Here is a 14102-nt window from a genome sequence, read left to right on the forward strand (position 1 = left end):
GATTTTATGCAATTATGACAAATGTAAATACATTCAAATACGAAACAGTAAAAACATTTAAAGAATTTGGTGATGCTGTTTCATTATTTCAAATTTAATAAATACAATTAGAGAAAAAAATGTCTATGTAGCTTTTCGATCTTACAATTAATGCAAATCATTTTTATTTTGCATAAAAATCCTGTCTAGTCATCAGCAATGTTTCTCTGTCTTTTTATTATATTTATTATATAAAATATTAATATGTTTTTTTATTCTTCCACGTTACTTGATGTTTTATAACCGTAAAATTAATCTAAGTAATGATAGTAATAATTTCAACGGATTTTAGGGCAAAGTAGTTAGGGATTTATACGGTTTTTATTAATGTTTTGATTATTTCTTATGTTTAAACGTTTCAAACGTTTTCTTTTTCACAGTTCCTGACATTGTAAAAATCTTCCTGTGAGAAAATTTTAGATAAAATTCTCTATTCAAGCAGATATTACCATAGAAATTGTACGAAATTGAAATAAATCCAATTTTGTCATTATTATAAAACAATGTACAGGGTATGCCAAAATTATTGCAAGTCTCTGGAAGGAATTTCCTGAGGTAATTTGAAAGAACTTTTTCCTTAGCGAAAATGTTTTCCGTGGCTTCGTTAACGAGTTATTAATGAAAACCGTAAACCAATCAGAGAGCAAGTTCAGCTGACGCGTTACCGCGCGATAACAAGTTTTACGCGGTATTGGTCGCGGAGGCGGGGCGCCAGCAGTACTTGCTCTGTGATTGGACCGTGTTTTTCTTTAATAACTCTTTAACAAAGTCACGTAAAAAGTTTTCGTAAAGGAAAAAGTTACTGTAAATCATCGTCTCTCGACGACAGAAGTAGAAACATTTGACTGAAAAATAAATTCATCACTCCTCGATCCTCTTGAGCTACGCAGCTTCCACTCATATTAACGATGTTTTTTTATATTATTTTTTATTTGTGTTACAAATTGTTTGTGTTACGAAGCTAAAATAGAAGCTATCGATGCATCGCGCGATCATAACATGTCGATATCGCCGATGTTCATCGAAATCAGTATCGATGGTTATACCTTTATTAACGATTATAGTGTAATTGGAGGATAGCCTGCGGTCGTCTATTGGCCGGCGCGGCAATCGACTTATGTCATAGTCGAACAGGAGATAACAGTAACAGTACAATGCACTTGGAGCAACGTGAGATCGCTTCGACGTGAAAGTGCATACGGAACCAAATCGCCCGAGCTGCAGTTTCTCTGTGGGCTGAAATGAAAACTGAATCGTAGTCGTTTCGTGGCAGATATAGAAAATGCCCGAACCGGAACAGGAATTTCGAAAGTGAGAGAGCAACTTGGGCTCGGTTGTTTGGGTGTTTCGATCGCCGCGACAAGCCGTTATGATTGGAAAGAAGGAAAGAAGCAGCCCCTGCTCGAGATGTGAAAGCGTCGACGGATATACAAACTAATCAGTCGATATCGCGAAATTAAGTAAAACGAGCGATCGCACGTTTCTTCCGCAATGATAAGAGGATTTCTCGACGGCGATCTAAATGTAACTTTTCACCATAGATACAACAATATAAACAAGATATCAACAAGATGAACGCGGGTTTAGACTGTCTAAGCAGGTTTAGAATTGTCATAGCAACTGTTTAATATTTCATTTTATTATTATCGTTGAATTGGGGCGAATTATTGTTGGATTATATCCAATATAATTGGATATGCATAATTTGAAATCGAATTAGGAAACCTTCGAATTAATTTATAAAATAATACAGCTAGTTTGATATTGCTCTATAAAGTAAACAAATTATGATAACATAATACAATTGATGTGATATTGTTGTGTAAAATATATAAATTACAATAATATATTATAATTTACACGATATCGTTATCTTTATATAAACAAATTATAATATTGCAATGTAATTAATGTACTGATGTCTTCTAAAAATGGCACATTATAACAATATAATATAGTTATAATATAGAATATAAATATAGAATAATACTAATGTAAAACAATAATATAGAATATAATATAGAAATGTATAATATAAGAATATGATATAGTTAAAATGTGACGTTTCTCTATAAAATAAACAATTTAGAACAATATAATGAAATGAACAGTAACGGTGATAAAATGAGCAAATAATGTAATATTCAATTTTAGAGTCAAACTTAATCAAATACTGAATTAGATGTAGGAGTTCAGCCGTATTAAAAGTGACAGTGGTTTTTAATTCTGTCTTGCATGAGTGGTAACCATTTCCATATGTCGCAAGATTGTTGCATCAGATTTTGCAGTATTATTACGTGCTTGCAATTTATTTATATGTTGAAAAATAGTATTCTTGAAACATGTTATTTTTTATTTTATTTGCTACCATATACATTGGAGCATTAACGTGCGATTTTTATATTTCAGATATTTATCTGCTAGTGTGGATGACTTTGAATTTCTCTAAGAAAATGTCTAAAGTTGAAACTGTCAACAACCACATTTGTATTTAAACACGAGAATGGATTTATTAATAACAGGAATAAAATCGAGATATTTATTGTATTCGTGAAGTACTTAATATTCGTTATATTCAACAAAAATATAATTTTGTATTTATCGTATTTAATAATCGTATAATAAATTATTTTTATTTTATATCTTTTATTTATTAAGTTTAATCAGATCGGTTTTGTACTCTATAAAAATATATTTTAAATTTAAATGTATTAGGTGCAATATTTATATTCAAATATGAAACGAAAATGTTATTTCTATATAACTATAATTCAAGTACAATGCACATTGTGTGAATAAATTAAATGTGCAATACTAACTATATAATTGCATTGTGCCAATACAATATTTATTATATTTCATAAAAATATTATTTTTATGTTTTTCACGTTAGATGTAGAATTAATAGTGTTTAACGTAAAAAACATGAAGAGTACATTGTTTATAATATTTAATGTATTTAACAAAAACGTAATCTTTGTGGTTCATTGTAACATTATAGTTCTACTATTATGACAAGTATAAATTTATTTAAAGTGTTAACTACGGCAATATAACTATTATACAATGGTGTTCATTTACTATTTACATATAATACCATTAATGAACGATTAAGAGAGAGAGAGAGAGAGAGAGAGAGAGAGAGAGAGAGAGAGAGAGAGAGAGAGAGAGAGAGAGAGAGAGTTCCATTACGGAATATAAAGTTTTCTTTGAAGGGAAGTCCTCTGTTATCTTCTGTACTTTAACAATAGACAATTAGAATTGAATAGGCATAGATGCAGGATGTTATTAGGAATCTGTGTGTAAAATTCAAAGTTAATTAGTCGAGCATTCCGAAAGTTTTCAGGGTCACTGCGAAAAGGAAAGTACCTCCGAGAGAAAGGTGTTTAAACTTCTCGTTCTAATACCTGTTGCGGTTTCATTCGATTCGCTCGAAATGCAATTGTTAATTCTACAAATTCCAACATCAGATTTATTTTGTAACAAATATATAAAGCACTCGAATGTTTTTTTTTTCAAGTTATAAACTACTGTGCTTTATTATCAGAAGTTACAACTACTTGTTCCAGGAAAAGCTTTTTCACATCTTTTGGGGTCTCTTCTACCTAATTTTGAGAAATCTTGAACGTATGCTCGTAAAGTATTATACTAAAATTCACAAGAATATCAATTACAATATTTGTACGAACAATAAAGTTGCAAAAAAGAATACGATAATAATAGGAGTCCACTTTTTATGACTACATCCGATTTAATGACGTAATTGTTTTCTGCTTACTGGAATTTATCTAACACGATTTAAAACAATGCAAAAATTTCTAATTATAAACAAAAATAATTTTAATGATAAATTTATAATGCGTATATCGTGCATAAATAAAAAGGAATCGAGAAGAGATCGTAACTTTTGCATACACCCAATATTAATTCAACAGAATTTCCTCAAGTATTTAAGACATTGACATATGATCCATTTCTCCGAAGAAAATATTTTCACTCATACGAATAATTCTCGTATACACGAGGTTAATTAGACACAATTAGAAGATCAACGAGTCTAGATAAAGCATTTCTAAAGATATACAGTCGTTCCAGAAAGTATCCGTACATTCAATTTCTGTGTTTTGTATTTTTCGTTACTTTGTCTTCTGCTTCTCGATTCTTACTACTTTGTTTATTGATACTTTGTTTTCTAGTCATTTTTCTTTTCTTGCAACTTTACCAGCTGATACTTGCTTGTTACCTCTTTTCACGACGACATATTGTTTATTTTCTACTTTATTTACTGTTACTTGGTATCTTTGTTTAATGCTATACAGTTTGTAATGTTATTGTGATATCTGCATCTGATTACTTCGCTCATTTCCTACTTTGTTGATTTGTACTATTTCACCCTTCTAGCAACTTTGTTCTTTATTAATTATTTCTGCCTACTTTGTTGCTTGTTTATTTGCATCTGTTTACGTTGCTCCTTTGCGATATTATTCCATCGTGACTTTGTTTATTTGTGCTGCTTTGCTTTTCTAGCTACTTCGTTCTTTATTAATTATTTCTGACTACTTCGTTCTTTATGTTACTTTGCTTAATTGCTACTTTGTTCTCTGTTATTTAATTCCTTGCTGATCTACATCTCTTTACGTTGCTGTTTTGTGCGATATTGTTTCATTGCGACTTTGCTCATTTGTACTACTTTGTTTTCCTAGCTATTTTGTTCTTTACTATAGTTATTCCGTACTACTTTGTTCGATATTATCTCGCATAATTGCTACTTTGTTTAGTGCTATTCGGTTCCTTACCGGTCTGCATCTGATCACTTTGCTCATTTGCTATTTTGTTGAATTGCACTACTTTACTTTTCTAACAACATTGTTCTTTATTAATTATTTCTGACTACTCTGTTCGACGTTGCCCTGCTTAGTCGCGACTTTGTGCTCTGCTACTTCATTCCCCGCTGATTTACATGCGATTACGTTGCTTCTTTGCACTATTGTTTAATTGTCACTTTGTTGACCAGTACTACTTTGTTTCCCACTATTCGATCCTCTGCTGCTTTGCATCTGGTAACTGTAATCATTCGCTATTTTGATTAATTGCTACTTTTTGCTTTTTTCTCCTGCCACTTTGTTTTCTTGGCTACTTTATTTAGATCTGTTGCCTTCTCGGATTATTTGGCGGGTCTCTCGTACACGAAACGATTAATTACCGTATGCTCGATTGTGTTATGAATACTAAGGCAGCTCATAATGTACTCATCCAAGACAGTTGGGCGAACGTGATCCGCGCGAAAGCTCGCCGACAGCGCATAATTGCGATTCATCCAATTCTCTCGCTGGGAATTGGCGGCGCTCGGAGCCGCGGCCACACTAGACGGCGCTAATTAAGGAGCTCGTAGCACGCGGCAGAGACCGGTCACTCTCTTCCGGAGAAAGAGCCCGCGATGTGACGTCATCCCAGTCACTGAACCACTCGGGCAGACTATGCGTCATGCAAATCAACCGTGATGATATACGGATGCGATGATCGATTAACGGGAATCGTTTGTTAACTTCGCAGAAAGGAGAAATTTCAGCTATGAAATTTGAAAATAATGCGAATTTTCGACTTTGTTGACGTTTTGCACTCTGATAACAATAGGTACACATTTCTAGCTCGCCTGTTAACATTCCGTGCATTTTTCTGAATAAAATGATGTAGTTTAATATAGCATTACGTGTTTGAACGATGGTCAAAGGAAAACGAACATTTGAAATCAGATTATTTTTGCGGACATTTTTGGAAAATTTGTTTCGATAATTTTCATTTCGAAAATGTAGAGAAAAATCTAATCGGTCTAGACGATGGGCTGAATTTTTGACCTGTGGCCACAGTTGATAGAAGTTGCAAATTGTATTTTGTTTTTGTAAAATGCGAACGATATGGTTCGAGTATTTTGAAAATGCTTACACTTACCGAGAAAAGTTAACAAACATGGTGCGTACACACAGATGCATATTTTTGGGTATAGTAAACTTTTTTAACATGGGGTAAAAATTCGTTTTTGTTTTATTTTTCCATTTCCCCTTATTTTTTTTTCATTTTTATTAGTTCTTTTATTCGTCGTGTGCACCAAATAAAACAATATTACAATATAAACAATGTGTTATATGTTTCACTGTGTGCTTTCAATTTAATGAGACATATATTTATTAGAATACTAAATTTTATTCAAATGTTAACGGTGTGTCAAGATCGGTGAGTATAGTTTTTAAATGTTAATTGTTCGATAGTAAAATGACAAATTAGGCTGATCTACCTCTTTATATAAAATAATATTCTATGATTTAATTGGAATTACAATAACACATTATTGAGCGTCAATATGGCGCGACTTGTGGAATTACTTCGTTTGTAATTTATACTTAAAACGCAATTCGCGACTCCTACCACAACTATGTAATTAAATTCCTTCCTGCATAATAAATTTACCGAATAAATTGAAAAATATTTGCAACAATTGCAGCGTCTCCAACGTTCGAGAATTAAAAAATAATTACAAATCATTTGTTGTATGAATACTGAACAATTCTCGTCAAATTCTAAAAAACCAAGGAAATTAAAATTACGATGCATAATGAGTAATCTGTTAATTGCCTGTGATGTTTGCTATTTAATTATGGAACGTGACTTTAGCATCGCTTTAATTATGGAACGTGACGCAACAAAATACTGCAAGAGAATTTGCCAGTAGCGTTTGTTACAATTTACTATTGAAATTACTGCGAGCGCAACGAGTGAATTGTTTTCTGGCCACTTTGCCACATGTGCTGCGCACGTGACTATCCAGAGATCGTGGGTGGTAGGTGCATATAAAGCCTGATTTCTAGAGGCACGATAGAAGTTCGAGAACGTGTTCTACTCGCTTTTAAAAGATTTTCCGTGGACTCGTATCCTGGAAATAGAAATCTATTTCTCTCTCACGGAATCGTTCCAGTAGGCTCGAAATAACAGAAATTTATCCTATTCGTTGTCGAAATTTATCTTGTATCGTTTTCTTTTTCTTTTTCTTTTAGAAATCTTTACGTGCAATAAATACATAAATATCTGAAACAAATGTACAATGAAAATATCGACAGGAAATAGCACAAGTTATTTTAAGCCCACTGAAACGATCGTAAATAAATCACCCAATTTTAAGTATATCAATTTTTGCCTTTGCCTTTAAGTATATCAATTTTTGCCTTTGCAATGGAAAATGTTCAAAAACGTCGCATTTTCGATTACATTTTATTAAAAAAGTTTCAATGTCAAATTCAACATATTTTAGATATTATATTATATTTTAGAAATAACCGGGCAAGTACATAATGATAATACATAAGTTACATAATAAGATATAAATAATAATATATAATTTTTGTTGCAGGTAAGATAAAACCGCCAGAGATGACATAGAATTCTGAAATTTTTTCTACGCTCCAAAGGTAAATTATTTTAAGAATTCGCGAAACAATAACGAACACTCGACGTGTTCTTACTCGACGGCATGGGCCGACTAAGCTGGGTTCATTTTGACACGAATTGTTTTACATTCAGTGTTTATTGAATTAAGAAGGTGAAAAGTTATTTCAGGAAGTTATGCTGAGAATATACGGAGTGTCTCCGGAAGGTAGGTATTCCTAATAAAAAAAATATATAATAACTCTTTTTGTTTGTAACTTAGATTTCGCGAGGAAATCGAGTTTGAACGTTTGCTTCATATACACGGTCCTGCGGCTACAGGCGATATACACTCTGCTCCAAAAGTATTAGACACTCACAGAAAATTAAATAAATTTGAAAAACCGATAAGAAATTGTTATAATTTCTTCAATTTATTTCGAAGTTAATTGTATCAAAATGTAACAAATACATTCACATGTGTAATTACATTTACGATACACAGTCCCCTCCAAAAGTATTAGGACACTTACAGAAAATTAAATAAATTTGAAAAACCGATAGGAAATTGTTATAATTTCTTCAATTTATTTCGAAGTTAATTGTATCAAAATGTAACACATACATTCACATGTATAATTACATTTACGATACACAGTCCCCTCCAAAAGTATTAAGACGCTTACAGAAAATTAAATAAATTTGAAAAACCGATAAGAAATTGTTATAATTTCTCCAATTTATTTCAAAGTAAATTGTATCAAAATGTAACAAATACATTCACATGTATAATTACATTTACGATACACAGTCCCCCCTCCAAAAGTATTAGGACACTTACAGAAAATTAAATAAATTTGAAAAACCGATAGGAAATTCTTATAATTTCTTCAATTTATTTCGAAGTTAATTGTATCAAAATGTAACACATACATTCACATGTATAATTACATTTACGATACACAGTCCCCCCTCCAAAAGTATTAGGACACTTACAGAAAATTAAATAAATTTGAAAAACCGATAAGAAATTGTTATAATTTCTTCAATTTATTTCGAAGTTAATTGTATCAAAATGTAACACATACATTCACATGTATAATTACATTTACGATACACAGTCCCCTCCAAAAGTATTAGGACACTTACAGAAAATTAAATAAATTTGAAAAACCGATAGGAAATTGTTATAATTTCCTCAATTTATTTCGAAGTTAATTGTATCAAAATGTAACACATACATTCACATGTATAATTACATTTACGATACACAGTCCCCTCCAAAAGTATTAAGACGCTTACAGAAAATTAAATAAATTTGAAAAACCGATAGGAAATTGTTATAATTTCCACAATTTATTTCGAAGTTAATTGTTTCAAAATGTAACACATACATTCACATGTATAATTACATTTACGATACACAGTCCCCTCCAAAAGTATTAAGACGCTTACAGAAAATTAAATAAATTTGAAAAACCGATAGGAAATTCTTATAATTTCTTCAATTTATTTCGAAGTTAATTGTATCAAAATGTAACACATACATTCACATGTATAATTACACACATTTACGACATACACTCCCCTCCAAAAGTATGAAGACACTTACAGGACATTAAATAAATTTGAAAAACCGGAAAGAAATTGTTATAATTTCTCCAATGTATTATTAAGCTGTAACAAGTACATTGATATGTACAACTAAACATACAATAAAAATAATAAACTTAGAAAACATATCGTACGAAATGAACTCAACATACGTTTCCAATGAACAACATGCAATAAGTTGGCGAACGAATTGCATAACTGACAGACAATTCTAAATGAATATGTAATTTCGACAATACGATGCCATAAAATTTAATTCTGAACATAAGACATTACCCAAATCGAATACAAAATTACAATTTATATTAAACCAGCAGGTGTCCTAATACTTTGGAAGGGGCGTGTACGCCATTCGACGAACTGTATCTTACTTAGCCGTAAACCTTTAGTCATCCCACGGTTGAACTAAATTTTTCGTCGAAATTCGTGAACATCAAACTCTATCGAATATATGCACTTGCCGATTGAAGTTTAGAAACTTTATATATCGTTAACATTTAGATAAAAAATTATATTTTTATAAATATTAAATTGAACGTACACAGTGAAGCATATAACACATCGTTTATATTGCAATATATTGTTTTATTTCGCGCATACGACGAAGAAAAACAAACTAATGAAAATGAAACAAAATAAAAAAAACCACAAAATAAATTAAAAAAATAAAATATACAAAAATAAAATGAATATTAGAAGAATTATACGAAAATAAGATTAATATTATCGTTTGATACAATATTTTAATTTGTGTGGAACATATCTCTTAACTGCACGCAAATTAATATTTATTAATATACTAATATTTATAATATTTGTTATAGTTCCTCATAATATTTTTAATATTTATTTCAAATAAATATTATATTATAATTACATTATAACAGTATAATTATATTATAATATTATCATATTATATTATATTTTAATTAATTTTAATTACATTATTATAAATATTATATTATATAAATAAAAATTATTAGTTATTGTAAATAATAGTAAATATTTATTATAAATATTATTAGTTTTATAATATTTACTAATATTTATTAATTAATATTCGAACTACTCCCAAATCATTTTCTGTTAATTTGACTGAAATCTGTAAAGTGACTCGACTCGAAAACATTTTGTCGGTGTACTTTTTCTAAAAAATTGTTAATCAATTGTCTCAAATATATCATAACTGCTTAACAAAACAACTCTTAACAAATGCAAGAGCACTTGCTATTCGCGGTAAAATGATCGACACAACAACGCGCAATTTTCAAGGTCTCGGTGAAATTAATCCTCTTTTTCCATTTGTTTAATCAAGCAGACCGCGGATTTGACGCGTTTATGGCAAAAGCGGTTAAGACTCGAGAAAGAAAAATCGAGGTTTGAAAAAACGATTCGAAAGTGTTGTCGCATTTTTGTTAACGTGTCTTTTGTTAACAGTCTCTCGCAATCGGCGCTGAAAAATTTTCATTCCGCGCATAGGCTCCGCGCGGTCTTTCGGTCGCACTAAAATTTTTTCGATGAAGGAACATAAAAGATTGACACACACCGGTACAAAAAGCAACGGTTCGTTCGAGGCAGCGACGAACGCCGACGGCCAGGACATATCCGGATCCCTTTGTTCTCTCGTCTCAGATTGCTGTGTCACGCGATTCTAAGTAAAGATCACTGTACCGACGTCCCCGAAAATAAAAACCACTGCCGCGACCTTCACTTTCCGCCTCCCCCGGAAAGAAAATGCTCGAGAAATCACTGTTCACGAGTCCACCGAAGACCAAAAAAAATCGCAGCTTCGTCTAAAGCGAAAAAGCTCGCCGGGCACTGCTCGATAACGAGGATAATCGCCGGCACAAGAGCAATCGACGGCTTCACTCACCGAGCAGAGCAATGTCCGTATAAATTCACCATGTCTCTTCCTCCATCATCTCTTCGATCACTCACCCCTTCGTCACAGATCACGGAATCTCTCTGCGAGAGGGTTCTTCGAATTTTCGCGCGCGGAACTGCTTCGCGACGTTACATCGGTTTTTAGGATCGATCCGCGTGGATTGTTATCTCGGAAAATTTCTCGGCGCACCGGCGATGAAAATAATAATAATAATAATAGTAATAACAATAATAATAATAAGCGACGTGAAAAAACGTGTTTAGATAGGGAAAAGCGAGTTCTAAGCGAGAGCAACTCGACACGCGGCCGCGCGCTCGACTCCACGGCCGGGCCGACCAGCGAAAAGTGACGAGGACGCGGAGCGGAGAGCCGAAAAGAAGCAACGCTCCTCCGGGGAACGCGAATCAGTGAATTGCAGCGAGGTGTTCACGGTTTCACTCGCGCCAGCCTCGAAAGTGGGTCCTTAATTGACCGGGCTACGGCTCCTGCGATAGAAAACACGCGTTAGCTCGGCTCCATCGAGCTCGCATGCATTCCGGGACGAAAGGATAGCCCGCTGTGCAGTTCTACCGATTCTCAGGCATACGGTGCCATGAATAATTATTTATTTATTTATTTATTCGATCGATCCGTTTATTTTGAAAGTGGCAATTTATTTTAAAATCCCAATATGTTAGGATCTCGGGTTTCATTTAATTGAAGGATATTGATAACTGATAGCTGGACCGCGGATTTTATTGCTGCATTTATGTGAAAAATGAGTGGGTCGAATGGAGCACAATAAATGCAAGACGAAAACCTGACAATGCTGTACCATTATTTTCAAACCGATTAGAAACCTCAGGAATGAGAAAAAAAGATTCTTTCCTAACTCCTGCCTCTCTGTTGCACAATCGTGGTAGAGAATTTTTATTTTGCATGCAGATCCGCAGACTGCCGATAACACCAGGCTTTGATGAAATGATATAATGTAACGTGGAAATGTAAATGTTCAAATAGCTAGCTGGATGTTTTTGGAAAATGTACTTACGACACTTTTAATTATTTCAATATTTTCACGAGACCTTTGTATCTCATATGTCGAACAGAATGATACGGCTGGTAAACAGATAAGGAAAGAAATTTGAATAAATGGTAATCGGGTGAAACTCGTTACAACATAGGACGACTGACGATGGGCGAATTATAGAGTCGAAGTAATTTTTACATTTTTGGTGATATTTGAACAAAAAGTTACCGAGGCACCATAATTTTGTATTTCTATGTATGATGGAAATAATAGAAAGTACAAAAATAAAGTGTTTTAAAAATATAGCGTTTTTTTTTGTTTTCATTTTTAGATATCAATAACTAATATAAAAGTTACTTTGAGTCTATAATTGTTAGACCGCGGATTTGATGCATTTGTAACAAAAATGAACGGTTGAAACAGGAAATTGATATTTTTGTATTATATATACAATTTTCTAAAAAATATCAATTTCCTGTTTCAACCGTTCATTCTTGGTACAAATGCATCAAATCCGTGGTCTAACAATTATAGACTGTATATATATTTATAGAAAATTGTATAAATTCTATTAGAAAAATTGAACAATATATTTGATTGTATTATTGATAACTGATTGAAATTAATCGAGACACATGCATTTTCTTTTCATTGCAACGGATGCAGCAAATTTTTATTTTGCTAGAGGATTCGCAGTCTAATAATGATTTTCAAATAATCATTTCAAAAAAGACAATCATTTTCGGATTAAAATTTTAGTGATTGCAATAGGTATTGTAGGTATTTATGAGAGAAAACGAATAGAAAATAATTCAAGAGTATGGATGCGTAATTTTCAACCAGTTGAAATGAATAAAGAAATAATTTAATTTATGTCTGTCACTTATATCTTTTGCAATCCCTGCAGAATATTTTTATCTTAATTTCTAGTTGTTACTAGATTTTATGGGTTTGCATGAGAACAACGAGCAGCGTAAATGCAAAACAGTAAAGACATGTAAAAAGTTTAGAAATAATGTTATAGGTAAGAAAAATGAACGCATTCGCTTTACGAAATCGTTTGTTATTTTAGTATATTACTGTTATTTTAGTCATTTTGATATTTTAGTATACAAACAGCGAAATCCATGTGTAGCGTGCCTTTGCTTGATTTCATTTCATTCGAAAATTCTTAAGATTGCATGAATAATAGTATGAAATGTTCAAAATCGGATCACGAAAATGTGAGGAATTCAAAAAAATATTACCATTTATAACTATTTTGTTCTTTGAAAATAAATAATTTCTACAGAATTTAATGTACTCTCTCTCTCTCTCTTTCTCTCTCTCTCTCTCTCTCTCTCTCTCTCTCTCTCTCTCTCTCTCTCTCTCTCTCTCAGTATACAGTACATCCGATTGAATAAAATTTTCATTCCATTTTTTAATTATGAGATCGAAGTTCAGTGTTCGCCTTGATCGCATTTTATTCTCAATATTCTATCCCAACGAAAACCCAAATATATGCACTAGAATATAAAATGAAAAAGTAAAACTTAAATATATAACTTTAGTTGTTATACGTTTTTTCTGCTTTTTGTATGGCAACCGACCAGCGTCAGCATGAGACGTCGTCCTGGAGAAGATTTGCAAACGCGGTGTACTTTATCAATTTCTTTCTTCCTTATCGTCGTAATCTTTTGTCCGCTACTGTACATTGCATAATGGTCTGGAAAGCGGTAATTTTTGGCCGGAACTCAATTTTTAGACTTTCACATTTGTACATATTTTTTTCTTTCTCAAATAGGGACCATTTAAAACATTTAAAACTGCAACTTTCAACGAGTTTTATACAAAATTTTTTATATAAAATTTGAGAAACATAATTTTTGTTATAAGCAATTCAAGTTATTTCGATTTTTTTTCTCTAATATTAATATGTACTTTTTAGTTTAATCTATTATCTGCTATGTTATTATGTTGTCATGTTTTTTAATATGTACTATGATTTTAAATCTTCTAATAACGCTAAAATAAATTTGGGTCACCGTGCATTATTTTTGTTCATGATACACTACGTTTAGGTGTACACAAGAGGAGGTGCAATTATTCGCCGATTAACAACAATCATAAAAATGAGCCATGAGGCTCGAATAATCGTAT

At 32.1% G+C, this 14102-nt stretch overlaps 2 protein-coding genes across 5 annotated transcripts in view; one reads left to right on the forward strand and one right to left on the reverse strand.

The window, feature by feature from the left end:
- Flo2 (flotillin-2) overlaps positions 1 to 14102 on the forward strand; it is a 483891-nt gene that overhangs the window by 281219 nt on the left and 188570 nt on the right. The gene's annotated exons all lie outside the window — the stretch shown is intronic.
- LOC117221871 (glucose dehydrogenase [FAD, quinone]) overlaps positions 1 to 14102 on the reverse strand; it is a 31688-nt gene that overhangs the window by 11507 nt on the left and 6079 nt on the right. Inside the window, exon 1 of one of the 2 annotated variants that reach the window (XM_033473157.2) lies at positions 10943 to 11340. The exons of the other annotated variant lie outside the window; for it this stretch is intronic. The gene's annotated coding sequence lies outside the window, so the exon portion shown is untranslated. Of the gene's footprint in view, positions 1 to 10942; positions 11341 to 14102 lie in introns of those variants that run through there. 2 annotated transcript variants of the gene reach the window in all.

Source organism: Megalopta genalis, chromosome 5, assembly GCF_051020955.1.
Source record: "Megalopta genalis isolate 19385.01 chromosome 5, iyMegGena1_principal, whole genome shotgun sequence".
Lineage (NCBI taxonomy): Eukaryota > Metazoa > Arthropoda > Insecta > Hymenoptera > Halictidae > Megalopta > Megalopta genalis.